Raw genomic sequence first — 19673 nt, 5'->3', positions numbered from 1 at the left:
AGCAAATAAGCCCAAGATGCTCAACACATCATTAGTCATTAGGGAAATGCAAATTAAAATGACACTGGATACCACTACACACCCATTAGGATGAATAACAAAAATTTTAATTGACAATATCCCATGATCCTGAGGATGCCAGGTAACTGGAACTCTCCTACATTACTGATCAGAATGCAAAATGTTACAGACACTTTAGAGAATAGTTGGCAGTTTCTTAAAAAGTTAAACATACACTTACATGTCACCTAGAAAAATGAACAGAATCAAGAAACAGGAGAGTTAACTATGTTTGTCAAATGCAAGGTCAATTCAGAAAATCAACAGCATTTCTCTACTCCAGCAATAAAATAACTACATTTAGGAAACATAACAAATAAATATAATTCACCGTAACAAAGACTATTGTATCTAGGATAAAAAAGACCTGTACAAAAATTTTTTCAAATCTAATAAACAACACATAAATAAATATATTCCATGCTCTTGGATGAGAAAACTTAACAAGGGTATCAGTTCTCTCCCAAATCAATCTACAAATTCAATGCAATCTCAATTTCCAGGTGAATTTAAGATAAATGATTAGCTTATTTTAAAATTTGTATTGAAGAACAAGGCATAAATAGTTAGGTTAATCTTGAAATAGCTAAACAAAGAGTATCATATTTTAATAGGTAATACATACCACAAAGAATAGTTAAAAAATATATATTAGAGCATGAACAGATAAATAGACCAATGGGATAAAATAGACAGCCAAGAAACAGATACACACACATACATAATGTATACACAACACATACACACTCTGTTATGGACTGAATTGTGTCTCCTCACCCATTCATATGTTGAAGCCCTAGCCTCCAATGTGATGGTAGCTGGAGGTGGGGCCTTTGCAAGGTAACTAGGTTTCATGAGGTCATGAAGAAGGGACCACCCCCATGATGGGATCAATGTCCTTATAAGAAGGACCAGAGCTTGCTCTCTCGCAGCCATGTGAGGCCACAGTGAGAAGGAGGCCGTCTGTGAGCCAGGAAGGGGGCCCTTACTAGAACCTAACCAGGCTGGCACCCAGATCTTGAACTTCCAGCCTCCAGAACTGTGAGAAAATAAATTTCTGTTGTGCAAGCTACCCAGTCTACGGTATTTTGTTATGGCAGCCTGAGCTAAGACACACACATATCCTATGACCCTACATTTCTGCTCTTGGGTTTCTATGACAAAGAGAGTCTATTACAGGCCTGTCACAATCACATAAGAGTGAGTAAGGTTACAGATAAACATAGTGGCCATGAGTTTATCATGGCTGAAGCTGAGTGATGGTGAACCATGGGGTTTACTGTAGTGCTCTCTCCACTGTTGTGTACACTTAAAAATTTCAGTAATAAACCAAGATATCAGAAACCAAGCCAGAATCAAAACATGAGGTGCTTCAGTGACCACATAGGAACTCGACTTAGATACAAGTCCCTAGGGTTACAGGCTAGTATGTGTAGTCCTACCAGAGACAGAGAACATGGCTTCAAGCTGCTCAAGGAGGGACTAAGTCCAGATAATCAAAGATCTGTGTCATTTACAGAGAAGGCTAAGAATACTCCCTTCACAGTTTGCTGAAGCAGCAAAGAAACTGAGCCTATAGAATAGCCTTGGGAAAGAAAAAGAATAGTCGCAACAAAAATTAAAATCCAAGGCCTACACCACACCCAAATTTGTGGTTTAGATTTATCCTCACCTACTGATAGCTCCAAGGTTAAAAAAAAAAAAATAACATAAAAGCTAACCTAAGACAGGACTCCCTCAGGACCCAGCAGTAGTAAACACAAAGTTACTCTATAGAGATACTTTCACTAGGGCACATGGGAACTGCAACTGCAAACAAAATCCACTGAATATGAGCTCACAATAACGAGTTACAAACAACAAGAGACAACAGACTACCCTGAGGGAGAATCTGATAACCTGAGAGCCAGAAGTAAAAATCTGAACACTATAAATATGTGTAAAATGCTTAAATTCTTTTTTAAAGGAACAGGAACCATAATGAAAAAATAGTACAGACCGAGAGAACCATGCAATGGCTCCCCATTGCCCTCTGAGTAAAGGCCAAAGTTTGTACAAGGGCCTGTAAGCCCCTGTGACCTCTCTTCTCTCCCTGGCCTCATCTCTTACCTCCACCTCCCACTCATTCCTCCAGCTATACAGTTGCCTGAGGCCATGCTTCCACCTGAGGGCTTTTGCTCAGGCAGTTCCTAATATCTGGAATACTATTCCCCAAGACCTCCACATGGTTCATTCAGGCCTCTACTCAAATGTTGCCTGATCTCTGAAGCCTTTCCTGACTATACTCGTTAAAACTGCAACCCCACTCACACACCCTGACATTCCCTTCCCTGGTTTATTTATTTTTGCATAGCATATATTATCATCTGACATATTACATAATTGTATTGTACTTTTTAATTTTGTTTACTGCCTTTCACCCCCATGCATAATGTAAAGTCAACGAGGACATTTTGTCTGTTTTGATCAGTACAGGATCCTTAATGCCCCAAACCATGCCTATCATAAAGTAGGTGCTCAATAAATATTTACTGAATGAAAAAGAGAATGCAAACAGAGATGGGGAAATTAGAAGGGAGCTGAACACTCCTGTAAAATATGAGGTAGAATTCTCTCAGTCATTCAGTCATGCACGCATGCTCAAACATTACTAAATGGCTACTTTACACAACAGAGGGTCAAGATACTCCTTTCCTCACTTTGCAAATTCTTCCCTTTTCTCCTAAAAAATAACTAAAATAAACTTTTCAAAGAAAAATTGACCATAAAACATCAGCACATTTCTGTTATTAAAAGTACACAGTGGAGTAAAAATCACCTTTCATAGTTCAGCTTCCTGTTCTTTATTTTTATCCTTCCTTAGAACTCATGTGCATGTCCACACCATCAACCAGCAATTTCTTTCTAACTGTATTTCTGAGTACAAACTCTTGTCCCCTACTTACTTACTTTCTGGGTTTTGAGAATATTCTACCTATTATTGACACCTGTACCTTTGGATATTGATATCAAAATACAAAAAGTAGGTATTAAAATGTACCACTTCATCTGTGAGCAAGAATTAGCTAAGGTACATTATTTGGGAAGAAAAAGGCTGATGACTGCAACATAGGATTAGAATATTTACCTCTGCTAATTCCAATTGTATTCTTATTAACATTTAGATATTCGTGCAATCTGATAAAAGCACAGCTTATGGTTCATACAAGACTTCAAAGAGGCACAAAACGTGAAATAATATTACTATATTCCCTTGACAAAAATCTCTGTTTGCAATTCTCTTTGGTTAGCCCAATAACTTTCAGATAACAATGAGTATTTTTTGCCTTACAATTACTATTAGGGCCAAATAGCGTGTCACCTCACCTTGCAGTGTTAAAATTTGGAATTGTACTGCATTGAGTCCACTAATAATCAAAAACTAATATTATCCTTAGGTTTTTATTATAGGAGTTCCACAATTGTTACACCAATGGTGTCTGAAATACTTAATTGTGGGGTTTAGGAAAAAATAAACACACACAGATGATACCAGTTTTTAATTCTAACTATAGCATACATGTTTTTAAAATAGTCACTGGGTATCCAAACCGTCAAAGCTGTTTGTATAAACTATAATACCTTTATTGTGTCACTAGAATGTTTCACCGTTTGAGCCCCATGTAATAACTTCTTTTAGACTAGGGTTACAGCTTTTATCAAGTCCTGCCTAACACTGCCATCTAGTGGCTCAGAGTGTGACCTCAGGCAAAGCCTATGTAACTGCTGATTGTGCACATTTCAGAAAGGGAAAATAGCTTTAACATGGAAGCTGACAGTCAATATTAAAATTCTGTAACAATTCTTAGTAATATATAAAATAATTTATTTTAGATATTTTATAAATGCTTCAAAGATGTCACCCTACAACTCATTATTTAGCTCTTACTTTTAACAGGTCAGGATTTTCTCATTCTGTTCCTCTTTAAGTACTTATAAAGATTTTCTAGAAGTATGTATTTCAATATTTGAAAATATACTTTGTTTATAAGAAAACGAAAGCAATCATTTACTTATACAGAAAAAATATCAAACTTCTTTGTTTTAGAAATAGCTTATTTCACTAATGCAATAACTCTATAATGCACTGAACTGTCTCCTGGAACAAGTTCTGCTGTATCAGTATCAGGTTGATAACTTCCTGAGAAACAATGTCCTTTCTTGGATTCTGATTAATTTCTCTACTTCTCTAAGCCTACCCATGAATCCCACAATAAAGAAAAGGAGCATAGATCAAGACGGTGGAATAGATGGTCCCCACAACTGACAAATATACAACTACTAAAAAGCAAAGACTGCCAACCTGGGACTGCTGGAGCTCAGGGGAGGTGGAGGATAGAGCCTTGGCATTAGTGAAGGCAGGGAAAGTCGTGGGAGAAGAAGAAACAATTCCAACTGTTTCAAGCCCTGGCCACATCAGGGCCGGCCCTGCGAGGGGTGGGAAGAGCTTTAGCACACAGAGCAGGAGCCAGCAAAAGCTGTAGCAGAACCCTTTGCATTAAGTTGCCTGGAATCTGAAGGGGAAAAGAGGGCCTTGAACCACACTATACCAGCCCCCAGACCAGGGAGACCACTGACAGTGTTCCTGTGGACCCACATAGGAGTGAGGGGCCACAGCCAACTGAAGAAAGGAGCCACCCAGAGGCTGCAAGGCCCACCCCCCAGGAAGCATTTGGAGTGTGGGATGGAGGCTGGCCTGCTGGAAGAACATTTGGGGTGCAGTGCGGGCAGCTGATCTGCCTTCCAATCAGCACAGGCCCACCAAGTGGAGACTGGTCAGGGCCACAGAACTGCAGGAGGTGCAGTTTGCTGGGAAGACTCAGTCCTGGGCCTTAATTTCCACACAGCCCAGGTGTATCTGACCTCACAAGATCTGGAAGTGATTAAAAAGTCAACAATTAAAATCCAATCCACACAAAAAGCTTTCTCTAGAGAGTCAGCAGCAAAGCAGCAACTTAGCACAATCGCAGGGCTCAAGTGCTGGTCCACACAGGAAGTCCCCCAATTTTGGAATTAACCAAAACTACAGAACAGAGACAAAGCTCTGATACTAATCAGGAAAGGTCTAACACCACCAAAGAACACCTATAAAACCTAGAAGAGGTGGTAGTCTCCTCAAATGCCCAGACATCAACATAAAGACACAAAGATCAAGAAAGAACAGAGAAATATGACACCAACAAAGGAAACAAACCAAACACCAGCAATGGACCCAGAGGAACAGCAGATCCATGAAATGTCAGACAGAGAATTCAGCATAACCCTCTTAAGGATGTTCAGGGAGTCACAAGAAAATGCAGATAGAAAACTACATGATATCTGGAAAACAATCCAGGAGCAGAATGAGAAGCTTGACAAAGGAACTTGGTCCCGGCAGGATGGCTCCTGCAAAGAAGGATGGCAAGAAGGGCCGTTCTGCCATCAATGAGGTGGTGACCTGAGAATACACCATCAACATCCACAAGCGTATCCATGCAGTGGGTTTCAAGAAGCGTGCCCCCTGGGCACTCAAAGAGATCCGGAAATTTGTCATGAAGGAGATGGGGACTCCAGATGTATGCATTGATACCAGGCCCAACAAAGCTGTCTGGGCAAAAGGAATAAGGAACATCCCATACTGTATCCATGTGCGGTTATTCAGAAAACGTATGAGGATGAAGATTCATCAAACAAGCTCTATACTTTGGTTACCTATGTACCTGTTACCACTCCCAAAAATGTGCAGACAGTCAATGTGGATGAGAACTAACTGCTGATTGTCAAATAGTTATAAAACCACAAAAAAAAAAAAAAAAAAAAACTTGACAAAGGGATTGAATTAATTTTAAAAAACAGATATTCTAGAAATAATACCTTATCTCAACTGAAAAACTCAATAGAAAGCTCCAACAGCAGACTTAATCAAACAGAGGAAAAGACTCAGTGAACTTGAACATAGGACATATGAAATTATCAAATCAGAAGAGCAAAAAGAAAGAGTAAGAAGAAAAAATAAAACAGAAATACAGCAAATATGGGACTCCCTCAAGCAAAATAACCTCCACATAATTGGCATACCTGAAGGAGAGGAAAAAGGGAGAGATGTAGAAAGTGTATTCAGGGAAACAATGGCTGAAAATTTCCTAGTGTGGCGAAAGATGACAGCATCCGGGTACAGGAAGCTCAGAGGTCGCCAAAAGTGAAATAACCTCACCCAATTGGCATACCCAAAGGAGAAGGAAAAGGGGAGAGATGTAGAAAGTGTATTCAGGGAAACAATGGCTGAAAATTTCCTAGTGTTGCGAAAGATGTCAGCATCCGGGTACAGGAAGCTCAGAGATCGCCAGTCAAATTCAATCCGAGGAGGAGCACCCCAAGGCGCATCATAATCAGATTATCAAAAACCAAAGACGAAGAAAGAATACCGAGCAGCAAGAGAAAAGAAACACACAATATCAGCAGAGCCCCAATACCTCTCTCAGCAGATTTCTCAGTAGAAACCCTACAGGCCAGAAGAGAGTATGATGAAATATTCAGGGTGCTGAAGGAAAATCACTATTAGCTAAGAACTCTCTATCTAGCAAAACTAGCCTTCAAACATGAAGGAGAAATAAAGTCTTTCCCAGACAAATAAAACCTAAGGGAGTTCATCAACACTAAACCTGCATTACAATTAATGCTATAGGAAGTTCTTCAACCTGAGAGAAGACAACACTACGGAGCAGTAAGAAAACATTTGAGGGTACATAATTCATTAGTTAAGTAAGTTCACAGACAACCTCAGAATACTCCAACATTGTAGGGTGGTGAATAAACCACTTACATCCTTAGTATGAAGACTAAAGGACAAACCTAACAAGACACTAACATATGCAGCAACCATGTAAGAGGCAATATTAAAGGATATAACTTGAAACAACAAATTGTCATAAAGTGGGGGAAGAGCACCAAAGTGTAGAGTTAGCTTTGGCTTCTTCTTTCTTCTTAGATATTATAGTTGTTATGAGTATAAAATAACTGGTTATATTATAACATCTTTTTTATAAGCCTCAGGTAACCATAACACAAAAATGTATAAGAAACACACAAAAATAAATAGTGAGAAATCAAAATACACTGCTACAGAATACCACTCAATCACAAAGGAAGACAGTAAGACTGGAAAAAGGATCAACAAAACAAGGAAAAAAAGATCAAAATGGCAGTAACGAGTCCCTATATATCAATAATAACTCTAAATGTAAATGGATTAAATGCCCCAATTAAAAGACACAGAGTAGCTCTATGGATTGTTAAACAAGAACCAAAAATATGCTGCCTACAAGAAATTCACTTCAGCTATAAAGACACACACCGTCTGAAAGTGAAAGAATGGAAAAGATATTTCATGCACATGGAAGCCAAAAAAGAGCAGGAGTAGCTACACTTGTATCAGATAAAATAGACATCGTGTCAAGGAAAGTAAAAAAAGACACGGAAGGTCATGATATAATGATAAAGGGATCAATTCAACAAGAGGATGTAACAATTCTAAATATATACACACACAACTTCGGAGCACCCATTTATATAAAGCAATTATTATTAGACCTAACAGGAGAAATAGACTCCAACACAGTAATAGTTGGGGACTTTAACACACTTTCAACAAAGGACACGTCACCCAGACAGAAAATTAACCGGGAAACAACAGAATTAATCTCTATGCTGACTGGATATAATGAACATATACAGCACATTTCATCCAAGAGCTGCAGAATACACATTCTTCTCAGCAGCACATGGAACGCTCTCTAGAATAGACACCTTAGGTCACAAATCAAATCTCCAGGGCTGGCCAGTTAGCTCAGTCGGTTAGAGCACAGTGTTGTAACACCAAGGTCAAGCATTCAGATCCCTGTACCAGCCAGCCGCCAAAAACAAAACAAATCTCAATAAACTTTTGAAAACTGTAATCATATCAACTACCTTGTCTGACCACAATAAAACAAACTAGAAATCAATTACAAAAGGGAGACTAGAAACCATACAAATACACGGAAATTAAACAATATGTTCCTAAACAACCAATGGGTCAAAGAAGAAATCAAAAAGGAAATTTAAAAATTCCTCAAGACAAATGAAAATACCACATACCAGAACCTTCTGCTGGGACACAGCAGAAGCAGTTCTGGGAGGAATGTGCACAGCAGTCAATGCCTGCTTCAGAACGGAAGGCTTCGGCCGGGCACCGAGTAGGGACGGCCCGGCGGGCGTTCACGCCCTCCTCGGCTCCTGGACCATCGGCCCAAGACGCTCTTCTCCTTTCTGTCCCCGAGCCGGCCGACTCGGGCCCCGGGCCCGGCGTGGCAGCCGGAGCAGAGGAGAGCGGGGGAGCGGGGGCGCAGCGGACAGCCCGCCCAGAAGGCCCGGGCTGGGCAGGACAAGCCGGGCACACCGCCGTCCTCGCCCGGAGCAGCGGTCCACATCCGGAGGAACAAGGCCGCGGCCCTGCTCAGATCGCGGCCCGCCACGTGCCGTGGCTCAGGTGAGACGTGGAGGAAGCACCTCAGCAGAGTTCGGGAAGCGGGTTTGTCGCAGAAAAAGGAAAACATCACACTGTTTACCCACCCCCACAGCAGTGTTCACATGGACCCAAATGTGTATGTGACGGTTGTCATCCTGGGACAGGATCCAGATCACGGACCCAGTCAAGCTCATGGGCTCTGCTTTAGTGTACAAAAGACCTGTTCCACCTCCGCCCAGTTTGGAAAACATTTATGAAGAGCCATATACCGACATCATGGTTTTGTTCATCCCGGCCACAGAGATTCATCTGGGTGGGCCAAACAAGGTGCTCTGCTACTCACTGTTTGGCTCATCAAGCCAGTTCTCATAAGGAGAGAGGTTGGGAGCAGTTTACCATGCGGTTGTGTCCTGGCTAAATCGAAATTCGAATGGCCTTGTCTTCTTGCTCTAGAGCTCTTAAACTCAGAAGAAGGGCAGTGCCACTGACAGGAAGCAGCCACCATGTACTGCAGACTGCTCATCCATCCCCGTTGTCCCTGTACAGAGGGTTCTTCGGATGCAGACATTTTCAAAAACCAACGAGCTGCTGCAGAAGTCTGGCAAGAAGCCCATCAACTTGAAGGAGCTGTGATCCTGAACTGAGGGGTGGTCTGTCTCCATTGGTGGTTTTAAGAAACTGCTATTGAAGTATTTGTCAGTTCTGAAGTTGAATGGAAAAGTTCCCTATTAATACTTAAGTACTCTGCATAAGGAGAAAAAGCTTCTGGAAAGAAGCTGTGAACCAGGCTGCTATGAATGGCAGAAATAGCATAGACTGAATGTCTTTCTTTGTACCATGGCTTTAGCCTAAAACGCAGATGAGGTCAAATACTCACCTGGCTCTCTTCAGCTCCCTAATGTTTATGAGTAAAAGGGGGAGATGCACACCTTTTTGTACAGAAAGTAGTTTGGTACCCACTGCTACTTTTTACCTGGTAGGTTAGACTTCAGCTTATAAGGTGTTGGCTGTTTTTGTTATTAGGAGGCCCCTCCATCCCCCACACAGCCCACAAGCATTCCAGGAGCACTGCCTGCCCCCTTAATCTTTCAAGGGGCCCTTAGGCTCCTCCTTGAAGGAAGCAGGGCGATGTTTCGAAAGTTTCTAGAAATCTGGCCCAGAAATTAGGGATCGATTCCCCGATTATAGTAGAGGTGAAGATTCCTAAGGAACAGTCCTTGGTGTGAGCCTTAACAGGTAGAGGCGAAGAGCAATGAGTTGTATCTTGTTTATCCTGTAATTTTGGGGGTGTTTCTTGGAATAAGTGGTGGAAGTTGAACAAGAGAGAGGAGAAAGGGGATTTTTTTTCTTTTTAAATGGGTGATTTCCTCCTAGGGTTATCCTGAGTTAGGGTTTTTAAGGCAACACAAACTGCCAAATTCTGTTTTTTATGGACCGAAATCACTTTGGGAAATTTTTTTCTACAACATTGGAGAATTTTACTTTTTGAAAAAGTATTTATGCAGATACATATATTTTTCCAACCTTTTTTTTAAAGAGACAATCTTTATTGGGTCTGCACCTCCATCTTTGATCTTGTTAGAGATGTTTTTGCTATTAGCCAGGTTAACGAGTTAACCCTGCATGAGTTTAGAAATAAAGATGGTTGAAGTTTTTTAAAAAAAAAAAGACTTCAAATAAACACCCTTACATTACACCTCAAGGAACTAGAAAAACAAGAACAAATCAAATCCAAAATCAATAGATGGAGAGAAATAACAATGAAACAGAGAGTTGGTTTTCTGAAAAAATAAACAAAATCAATAAACCTTTAGCTAGATTAATGAAGAAAAAAGAGAGAAAACTCAAATAAATAAAATCAGAATTGAAAAAGGAGACATTACAACTGATACCACAGAAATACCAAAGATCATAAGAGACTACTATGAACGACTACATGCAACAAACTGGAAAACCTAGAAGAAAGGGATAAATTCCTGGACACATACAACTTCACCAAGGTTGAAACATGAAGAACTAGAAAACCTAAACAGACTAATGACAAGTAATGACATTGAAGCAGTAATAAAAAGTCTCCCAACAAAGAAAACCCCAGGACCAGAGGCCTTCAGTGCTTAATTCTACCAAACATCTATAGAAGAACTAACACCAATTCTTCTCAAACTCTTCCAAAAAACTGAAGAGAAGGGAATACTTCCAAACTCATTCTACACAGCTAACATTAACCTCATACCAAAACAGGAAAAAGACACAACAAAAAAAAGAAAACTACAGACCAATATCTCTAATGAACACAAGTGCAAAGATCCTGAATAACATACTAGCAAACAGACTCCAACAAAATATTTAAAAGATCATACACCATAGTCAAGTGGGATTCATCCTAGAGATGCAAGGATGGTTCAACATATGCAAATCAATAAACATGACACATCACACATCAACAGAATGAAGGGAAAAAAAACCCAAACATATCATTTCGGTAGATGTAGAAAAAACATTTGATAAAATCCAACACCCCTTATGATAAAAACACTCAATAAATTAGGCATAGAAGGAATGCACCTCAACACAATAAAGACAAGGATGCCACTTTTCCCACTCTTACTCAACATGGTACTAAAAGTCAACAGGCAGAGCAAAAAGGCAAGAGAAAGCAATAAAGGGCATCCAAATTGGAAAGGAAGCAGTGAAACCATCCCTATTTGCAGATGACATGATCATCATATACATAGATAACTATAAAGACACCACCAGAAAAATTACTAGAACTAATAAATGCATTCAGTACAGTGGCAGAATACAAAATCAACATAGGAAAATCAATAGTTCAATATATCAATAACAAAATACTTGAGAAAGAAATCAAGAAAGCAATCCTATTCACAATAGCTGCCCAGAAAGTGAAATTAGGAATAAATTTAACCAAGGAGATGAAGGAAAAAAAACAAAAACAAAAACCATATGATCACTTCAATAGATGCAGAAAAGGCATTTGATAAAAATAGACAAATAGGCCAATGGAACAGAATACAGAGCCCAGAAATAAACCCACATACTTATAGCCAATTGATTTTTGACAAAGGTGCCAAGAACAAACAGTGGAGAAAGGGCAGCCTCTTCAATAAATGGTGCTAGGAAAACTGGATGTCCACATGCAGAAGACTGAAACCAGACCCCTATCTTTCACCATACATAAAAATCAACTCAAAATGAATTAAATACCTAAATTTAAGACCTGAAACTGTGAAACTACTAGAAAACATAGGGGAAGAAAACATAGGGAAACACTATATGAAATGGGAATGGGCAACACTTTGTTGAGAGAGACTACAAAGACACAGGCAACTAAAGCAAAGATACACAAAAGGGACTACGTCAAACTAAAAAGCTTCTGCACAGCAAGGGACACTATCAACAAAGTGAAGAGACAACCTACGGAATGGAGAGAGTGCTTGCAAATTACACATCAGAAGAGGGACTAATATCCAGAATATATAAGGAACTCCAACAACTCAACAGCAAAAAAAACCCCAAATAACCCAATTAAAAAATGGGCAAAGGACCTGAACACACATTTCTCAAAAGACATACAAATGGCCAAAAAGCACATGAAACAATGTGCAAAATCACTAATCATCAAGGAAATGCAAATTAAAACCACAGTGACTTATCATCTCACTCCAGTTAGAGTGGCTATTATGAATAAGACAGAAAATAACAAATGCTGGTGAGAATGCAGAGAAAAGGGAACCCTCCTACATTGGTGGGAATGTAAATTGGTCCAGTCGTTGTGGAAAACAGTATGGAGGGTCCTCAGAGAACTAAAAAGAGATCTACTTTATGACCCCGCTATCCCACTACTGGGTATATAGCCAAAGGAAATGAAATCAACATATTAAAAATACACCTGCACTCCCATGTTCATCACAACACTATTCACAATAGCCAAGCAATGGAATCAACCTAAATGCTCATCGACATATGAATGGATTTTTTTAAATATGGTATATATACGCAACGGAATATTATTCAGCTATACAAAGAAATATCCTATTCTTTGCAGCAACATGGATGGAACTGGAAACCATTATGTTAAGTAAGTCGGGCACAGAAATACAAATACCGCATGATTTCACTCATGTGGAATCTAAAAAAAAAAAAAGTGGTTCTCATAGAAGTAGTGACTAGTGTAACGGGTGGGAAGGAGAAGTGGTGGACTAACACGTACAAAGCTATGCTATCTACCCTAAGTGAATCATTGTACAGCATATGCATGTATTGAAACAATACACTGTACCCCACAAACATGTACAAGAAAATATCAAAACTAAAAAAAAAATAATAAAATAGAACAATTATAACAAGAAGCAGCACATAGAATCAGAGATGTCCTTCATTCATGTTACCTACCAATGTGTGGATTTCCTGACAACATCTCTGCCTCATACTTTCCGAGCCACTGCTTGAGTATCCTCAATGTCAAATTCAGCACCTCCCAATACAGATCACTTCATCTTGAGACAGTTAATGCTGCAAAGTGACTCCTTATACCAAGCCCAAAGTTATATCCCATATCATCTCTGGTGGTCTTAATTCATACTAGGCTATGGTCCCCCCATTTTTAATTCCTCTCTCACAGGGCAGTCCTTTCCACAGCTCAAGACAGTCCTTCTGCCCCAGCCTCTCCTCTCCAGGATAAGTGTTGCCTGTTTCTTGCCCATCACTCCTGTGGCAGGTTTGCATCCCTGTCGCAACCTGATGGCAACCAAGACCACAAGAGGTGTTAAGTAGCAGTCACACCATGATGCCATTTCACAAGCCAAAACAACTCTGCCATTCAATGCTTCCACAGTTGAGTTTTTAGGCTCAGGAGGAAGACTTGACGTTCTGTCTCACCTTCTGTGTTTTGCATGTTGATTACGAAGCCCATAACTCCAGCTTGCTGAGCCAGCTAATGTGTTACTGCTATTGCTCTTTTGAAGAGACTGCATCAGCTCCCCCCAAGCCCCGTGCTCCCTCATCTCCAGGGACATTAGTGCCCCACTAAGAGTACATTCCCCAGCCTCCCCTATTATTAGGTGTGGCCATGTGACCAAGTTCTTGCCAACAGTTTGGGAGCAGGAATGACATCTGCAACCTCTAAGGCACCTGGGAAAAGGCAATCCCTTATCCTGCACATCCTTTTTTTCCTCCATGCCAGCTGGAAATGGAAACAATGGGAGCCACCTTGGAGGGCACATGCTGAAAAGGACAGAGCTGCTCCACCAGCCTGCCCACCCACCAAAGAGAAATAGACATCTGTGTTCTCTGAGCCACTGTGTTCAGGATTTCTTTGTTATAGGAGCTTAGACCTTACCATAATATCCTCCTAGCTTTTGTAATTTGCAAATGTGATGAGCAAACACACTATATTTTCATATTAATCACTGATAAAATATTAATCAGAACAGAGCAGGGAATAAGAATGCTATAAAAAGGTAAATGTCATTCTTTCATTTTTATATTATTGTTACAATAAAGGCAGATTGTTTTCACAGCTTAAGAAAACAGCACTAGCAAGTAGAAGATTCAGAAGTGAGCTGATTCTGGAAAAGAGCTAGTTTCTTTGTTCCCCATTTTACAGCCTCCTGGATGAAGTAAAGGTGATGACGACTGTAGGGAAATACTGCTTCAGATTAAGCCATTGGGAAAGGTCCTGAAAGGACCCACTGATTTTATCAGGAAAACCTATCCTGCCTTACCCTTACCATTCACAAATGTAAAGCTTTTAAATTCATCCTCATCATCAGAATATGGTAAATGGGCAGACCTAAAACTATGACAAAAAACTGTCAAAGGATACAATCAGCAGAGTAAAAAGTCACCCTGTAGAATAAGAGAAAATATTTGCAAATCATGTATCTGATAAAGGTTTAATAACTAGAATATATAAAGAACTCCTATGACTCAAAAACAACCAACCTGACTAAAAAATGGGTAAAGAAACTGAATAGACATTTCTCCAAAGAAGATATACAAATGGACAACAAGACATGAAAGATGCTTAACAACATTAATCATCAGGGAAATGGAAATCAAAACCAGAAGACATCACCTTACACTCATTAGCATGACTACTCTCAGAAAGAAAGAAAATAGCAAGTGCTGGTGAGGATGTGGAGAAATTGCAACCCTGTGCACTGCTGGAGGCAATGTAAAACGGTGCAGCCACTAGGGAAAATAATATGGCCATTCCTCAAAAAATTAAGCATATAATTACCACATGACACCCAGCAATTCCACTTCTGGGTATCTACCTAAAAGAACTGAAAGCAGGGACTTGAAGAGATATTTGTATACTCATGTTCAAAGCCACATCATTCACAATAGCCAAAAGACAGAAACAACCCAAGAGCCCAATGGTAAAAAAAAATGTGATATCTACATACAACAGAATATTATTCGGTCTTAAAAAGAAAGGAAATTTTGACACATGCTACAACATGGATGAACCCTAAGGACATTATACTAAGTGAAATAAACCAGTAACAAAAAAACAAATACTATATGATTCCACTTTACATGAGGTATCTAGAGTAGCCAAATTCATAGAGACAGAAAGAAGAACGGTGGTTGCGAGGATGGGGGAGGAGGGATGAGGAGTTGCAGTTTAATGGATACAGTTTCAGTTTGGGAAGATGAAAGAAGTTCTGGAGATTGGTTGCACAACAATGTGAATGAAAACAGTACTGAACTGTACACTTAAAAATAATCAAAATGATAAGTTTTATGTGTTTTATATATACATAAATGCATGTTTAAAAACATGCCAAATTTGTTCTAAGGTCACCTTTATATTTAACACTTTTTTTTTTTACTGGTAAGGGGATTGCAACCCTCGGCACCGTGTGGTCTGCACCATGCTAAGCCAGTGAGCGCACAGCCATCCCTATATAGGATCCGAACCTGCGGCCTCGGCGCTATCAGCACTGCACTCACCCAAATGAGCCACAGGGCCGGCCCTACATGTAACACTTAATAGAATGTCAGGCACAAATAATATTAAAAATGGAATCTTCTCAATGCCCTAGCATAGGAATATATAGTCCTATAGAGGACAGGACGCTTCCAATGAGAGCAGAAAATCTATAACCAGCATGTTGTAGAGGAATGAAGACAATGTCTATTACATAACACTAAATAATATAGAAATATTTATACATTAACATTAAAATATTGTTATTATCTTCCAATTAATAGCTTTTAAAAAAAATTTATTTCAATTTCAACAAGTCAAGTCAGATAAAGAACTCCAGCACCCACTAGTCACCTGCAGGTGGCAGTAAAAGCATGGGACTTATGTCAAAGCAGCCTTGAAACATCCATCAGTATGGAAAACTGGATAACATATATAAGAAATCTAAAACTAGTTCGTGCTCAATTAACTATGTAAGTACTCCTACACTAAATAAATTGCAATACTTCTCAGATATGATACCTTTTTATCTTGCCCAGACATGTTCACCTTAAGGCCTCTACACAGCCAATCCTAATCTTTCTATTTCTTTTTTGTCTCATTCTTGTATTTGATTATAAAATAAAAATTTTATTTTTGTCTTTGTGATTATATTTACCTGGAAACAATTAGCCAATCATTTTTTGAGACATGGCATAACTTTCTTATAGAAAAACACAAACACTAGTCAAATCAGTAAGCCTATTTATTAAGGGCCTACTGTGTGAAGCACTATGCTAGGTGCACTGAAATATTTGAAGATGTATGTGCCAGGTCCTTATCAACAAGACATGCACCAAGAATACAAAAACAAAACCTATTATTACTGATCTTAAAATAAAGTGTCAGACTAACGTGAGAAGAATAAACCCTATACCAGAGGCAGGAAGAAGCAACCCATGAGTCTGTACCCCTGCATCCACAGAAGCACCCCAGCAGCTGCCCTGCGGGTCTCTAAGGGTGGTGCTATCTACCTCCTTCCTTCCTTTTTTGTTAAGATTCTGTTTAGACTGCATGGTATGCTGATGGCAAGAAGCTGTATGAGTTGAAAGTCATAAACTTCTCATAAAGTATATCCGTATGAAAAGTATTAGCAATAAGAAGATAACATTGCTGCAAAAATTCAACTGATTTGTCACTGGTGCTAGACTTATTTTATAAACATAAGAGAGAGTTCTGGCAAACAACTCTTCTGAGTAATCCAGGTCAATGCAGTTTTATTATCAAGAAAAAAAAGGATGAACAATTTTTATGTCTTCTTCTGCAGGCTGATTATAATGTCTCCAAAAGGTTGACTTAAAAATAAATTTAAGAGCCGTCTCCGTGGCTCACTCGGGAGAATGTGGTGCTGGTAGCGCTAAGGCCGCGGGTTCGGATCCTACATAGGGATGGCAGGTGCACTCTCTGGCTGAGCGTGGTGCTGACAACACCATGCCGAGGGTTGCGATCCCCTTACCGGTCAAAAATAAATAAATAAATTTAAAATAAGATAAAAAAACACACTAAAGAACAACACAATAAAAGACATATGATAAAAGCAAGGCAAAGGTCAGGAACTAACATGATCCCCCATCAGGACACTGGGCACTTTGAGTTTAGAGTAGGCCCAAACACCAGTAGACATATTCTAGGCTTACCTCCCTGGGATGAGGCTTTATTAAATGGATTCTGGACACATTAAGGTTTCCATGCTCAGACCCCCATGTCCTATCCTGACAGCTCTAGTCTACAATCCTACAGAAATTCAGAAGGAGACCAAAGATAAAATACTCACTGCAATGGAAATAGTTGAGGAGAGGAATTGTTTGAAATTATACATGTCAGAAGTGAAAGGCCCCTTAGAGAAGGCCTCGTCCAACTTCCCTTTTCTTCCAATTGGGGAGAGTGATGATCAGAGAAATGACCTAACTTGGTTAATTAATTAGTGGCACATGCAGGGCTCCACACAGCTATCCAATCCCTGTCTAAAGAAACTTAGGGCCGGCCCGGTGGCGCACTGGGTAATGTATGCTATACGAAGTTATTACGAAAAGAATGAAATTCTCCCATTTGCAACAACATGGATGAGCTTGAAGAAACATATTGAGCGAAATAAGAAAATCACAGAGGGATAAATACCACATGTACTCACTCATAATTGGGAGCTAAGAGAGAAACAAGGAAGGAAAGAAAGACCACAGTGGTGCATTGGACTTGTAGAGGGAGAGAACATACTTTGTTATACAAAGTATAGTGGGGGGAAGGGGGGGAGGGTTAGGGAGGTTGGGGATAATTGGGTGGGAGATTCAGGGTACAATTGCAATTTGTGGTAATGGACATGCTGCCAGCATGGATCTGACCTTCAAATCTTGGGCATGTGGGATGACAATCAGCTTTGTATCTCATGAATATTCATAACCAAAAAAAGAAAAAGAGAAATTAAGAAAATGTCTTGACCAAAACAAAAATGTAAACACCTGATATGAAAACTTGCAGGATCCCTTAAACGCCGAGGGTTGCGATCCCGTTGCCGGTCCCCGGTCTGGTACGGGGGCGACACTGAGGGTTGCGATCCGTTGCCGGACACGGAAAAAGACAAAAAGACAAAAAAAAAAAAAAAGAAAGGAACAACTTAAATATGCTGTGAAGAAATAAAGGGATGTTTCAGATAAGAGAGAGAAAAAGAGAGTCAGTATTTGGTGTCCATGGCACGCATTCTACTCTAGCTATGTGGTATGAGGCAATTCATAGATAAGAACTGAGACTCAAGGTGGTAAAAAAAAAAAATTATTAATGGAAACAGCTTACAAGAAGCAGAGATGCACTTGAACCCAGTTTTTGCCAATCCCAAAGCACACACTTTCTTTCAAAGGCCTTTTTCAATACGAAATGGAAAACACATACAGGAAAGTACAGTGTGCTGAAAAACCTATTTGTTTTTCCCTTCTCCACCCTACTCTCTGTCCCAGAGGCTGGTGGGTACAAATTCTACCCAAAGGCTCAGGGTTCCTGGCTTCCAGCTGAGTCCTGCTAATGGGAGCCTCAGAGGAGATTTAGGCTAGAAGGAGCCTGAGATCAGGGTATTGTTCCCTTGGTTTCTTCCTATAAAGGAACCTCAGGCTTACAGTCTCTCAACAGAAATCACTACTCTTCTCAAAAAGTAGCTGACTTGACAGGGGTCTCTCTCCCAGTTTCTAGAAACAACAAAGCAATAGTCCCACAGTCCTACCATCCAGTTGTCTGGTGTCCCTCCCTCATTATTACATGCTCCCACACCCCACCAACAAGTTTTACCATCTAAGCAAGAACTCCTAAACATTTTATTTTAGTTTGACCTGCTTTCTGAAATTCATACAGATGGATTCATACATATGAATTCCTTCATGTCTGGCTTTTTTAACTTAACACTATATACATGAGATTTGTCCATATTGTATATGCCTTGTATATCATTTGTTTTTATTGTGAACAGCATTCCATTCTATGTTGACACTATAACTGACTGAGCCATTCTACAGCTGTTGAACATTTGGGCTGCTCCTAATGTGAAATTACTGTAAATAATTAAAATTTTTTTAATGTCTCTTGGTGCACACAAACATGCATTTTTACTGATTTTATACCTATGAGTGTACTCTGAGTCATAGCTTTACATGTATCTTCATTTTAGCACTTAATATCAAACTGTTTTCCACATTAAAACTCCCACCAGCAATGTACAAGAGTTCCTGGTTAATCAATATTTTCACCAACACTTCACATTGCAGTCTTTTTCACTGCAGGCATTTGGGTGAGTGGCTAATATCTCACTGTGGGTTTTTCTTTTTCCTGATTACTAATGAAGTTGAGCAGACTTGCATGTTTATTGACCACTTGGATATCTTCATTTTTGAGTGCCTGTACAGGTCTTTTCAAGAGATCTTCCCAGGCACTACAATTACATGTCCAGGCTGACAGACTCCAGCTACAAAACACTTCCTTGGGAATATCAACTCATCAGTGAGAAACAGGAAAAGAAAAGGATGTTCTATTCTCTCGGAGATTGTTTGCTAAAAGTCAAATGACCATTTCTTTTTTTTTTTTTTTTTTTTTTTTTTTTTTTTTTTTTTTTTT

At 39.6% G+C, this 19673-nt stretch overlaps 1 protein-coding gene and 2 pseudogenes across 2 annotated transcripts in view; 2 read left to right on the top strand and 1 right to left on the bottom strand.

Moving 5' to 3' along the window:
* UBAC2 (UBA domain containing 2) overlaps window positions 1–19673 on the bottom strand; it is a 174165-nt gene that overhangs the window by 107687 nt on the left and 46805 nt on the right. The gene's annotated exons all lie outside the window — the stretch shown is intronic.
* LOC103610621 lies at window positions 5478–5848 on the top strand (annotated as a pseudogene).
* Window positions 6237–9217, top strand: LOC103610674 (annotated as a pseudogene).

Source organism: Galeopterus variegatus, unplaced genomic scaffold (assembly GCF_000696425.1).
Source record: "Galeopterus variegatus unplaced genomic scaffold, G_variegatus-3.0.2 Scaffold167, whole genome shotgun sequence".
In the NCBI taxonomy this organism is placed as follows: Eukaryota; Metazoa; Chordata; class Mammalia; order Dermoptera; family Cynocephalidae; genus Galeopterus; species Galeopterus variegatus.
This window is presented reverse-complemented; position numbering and strand designations above follow the sequence as displayed.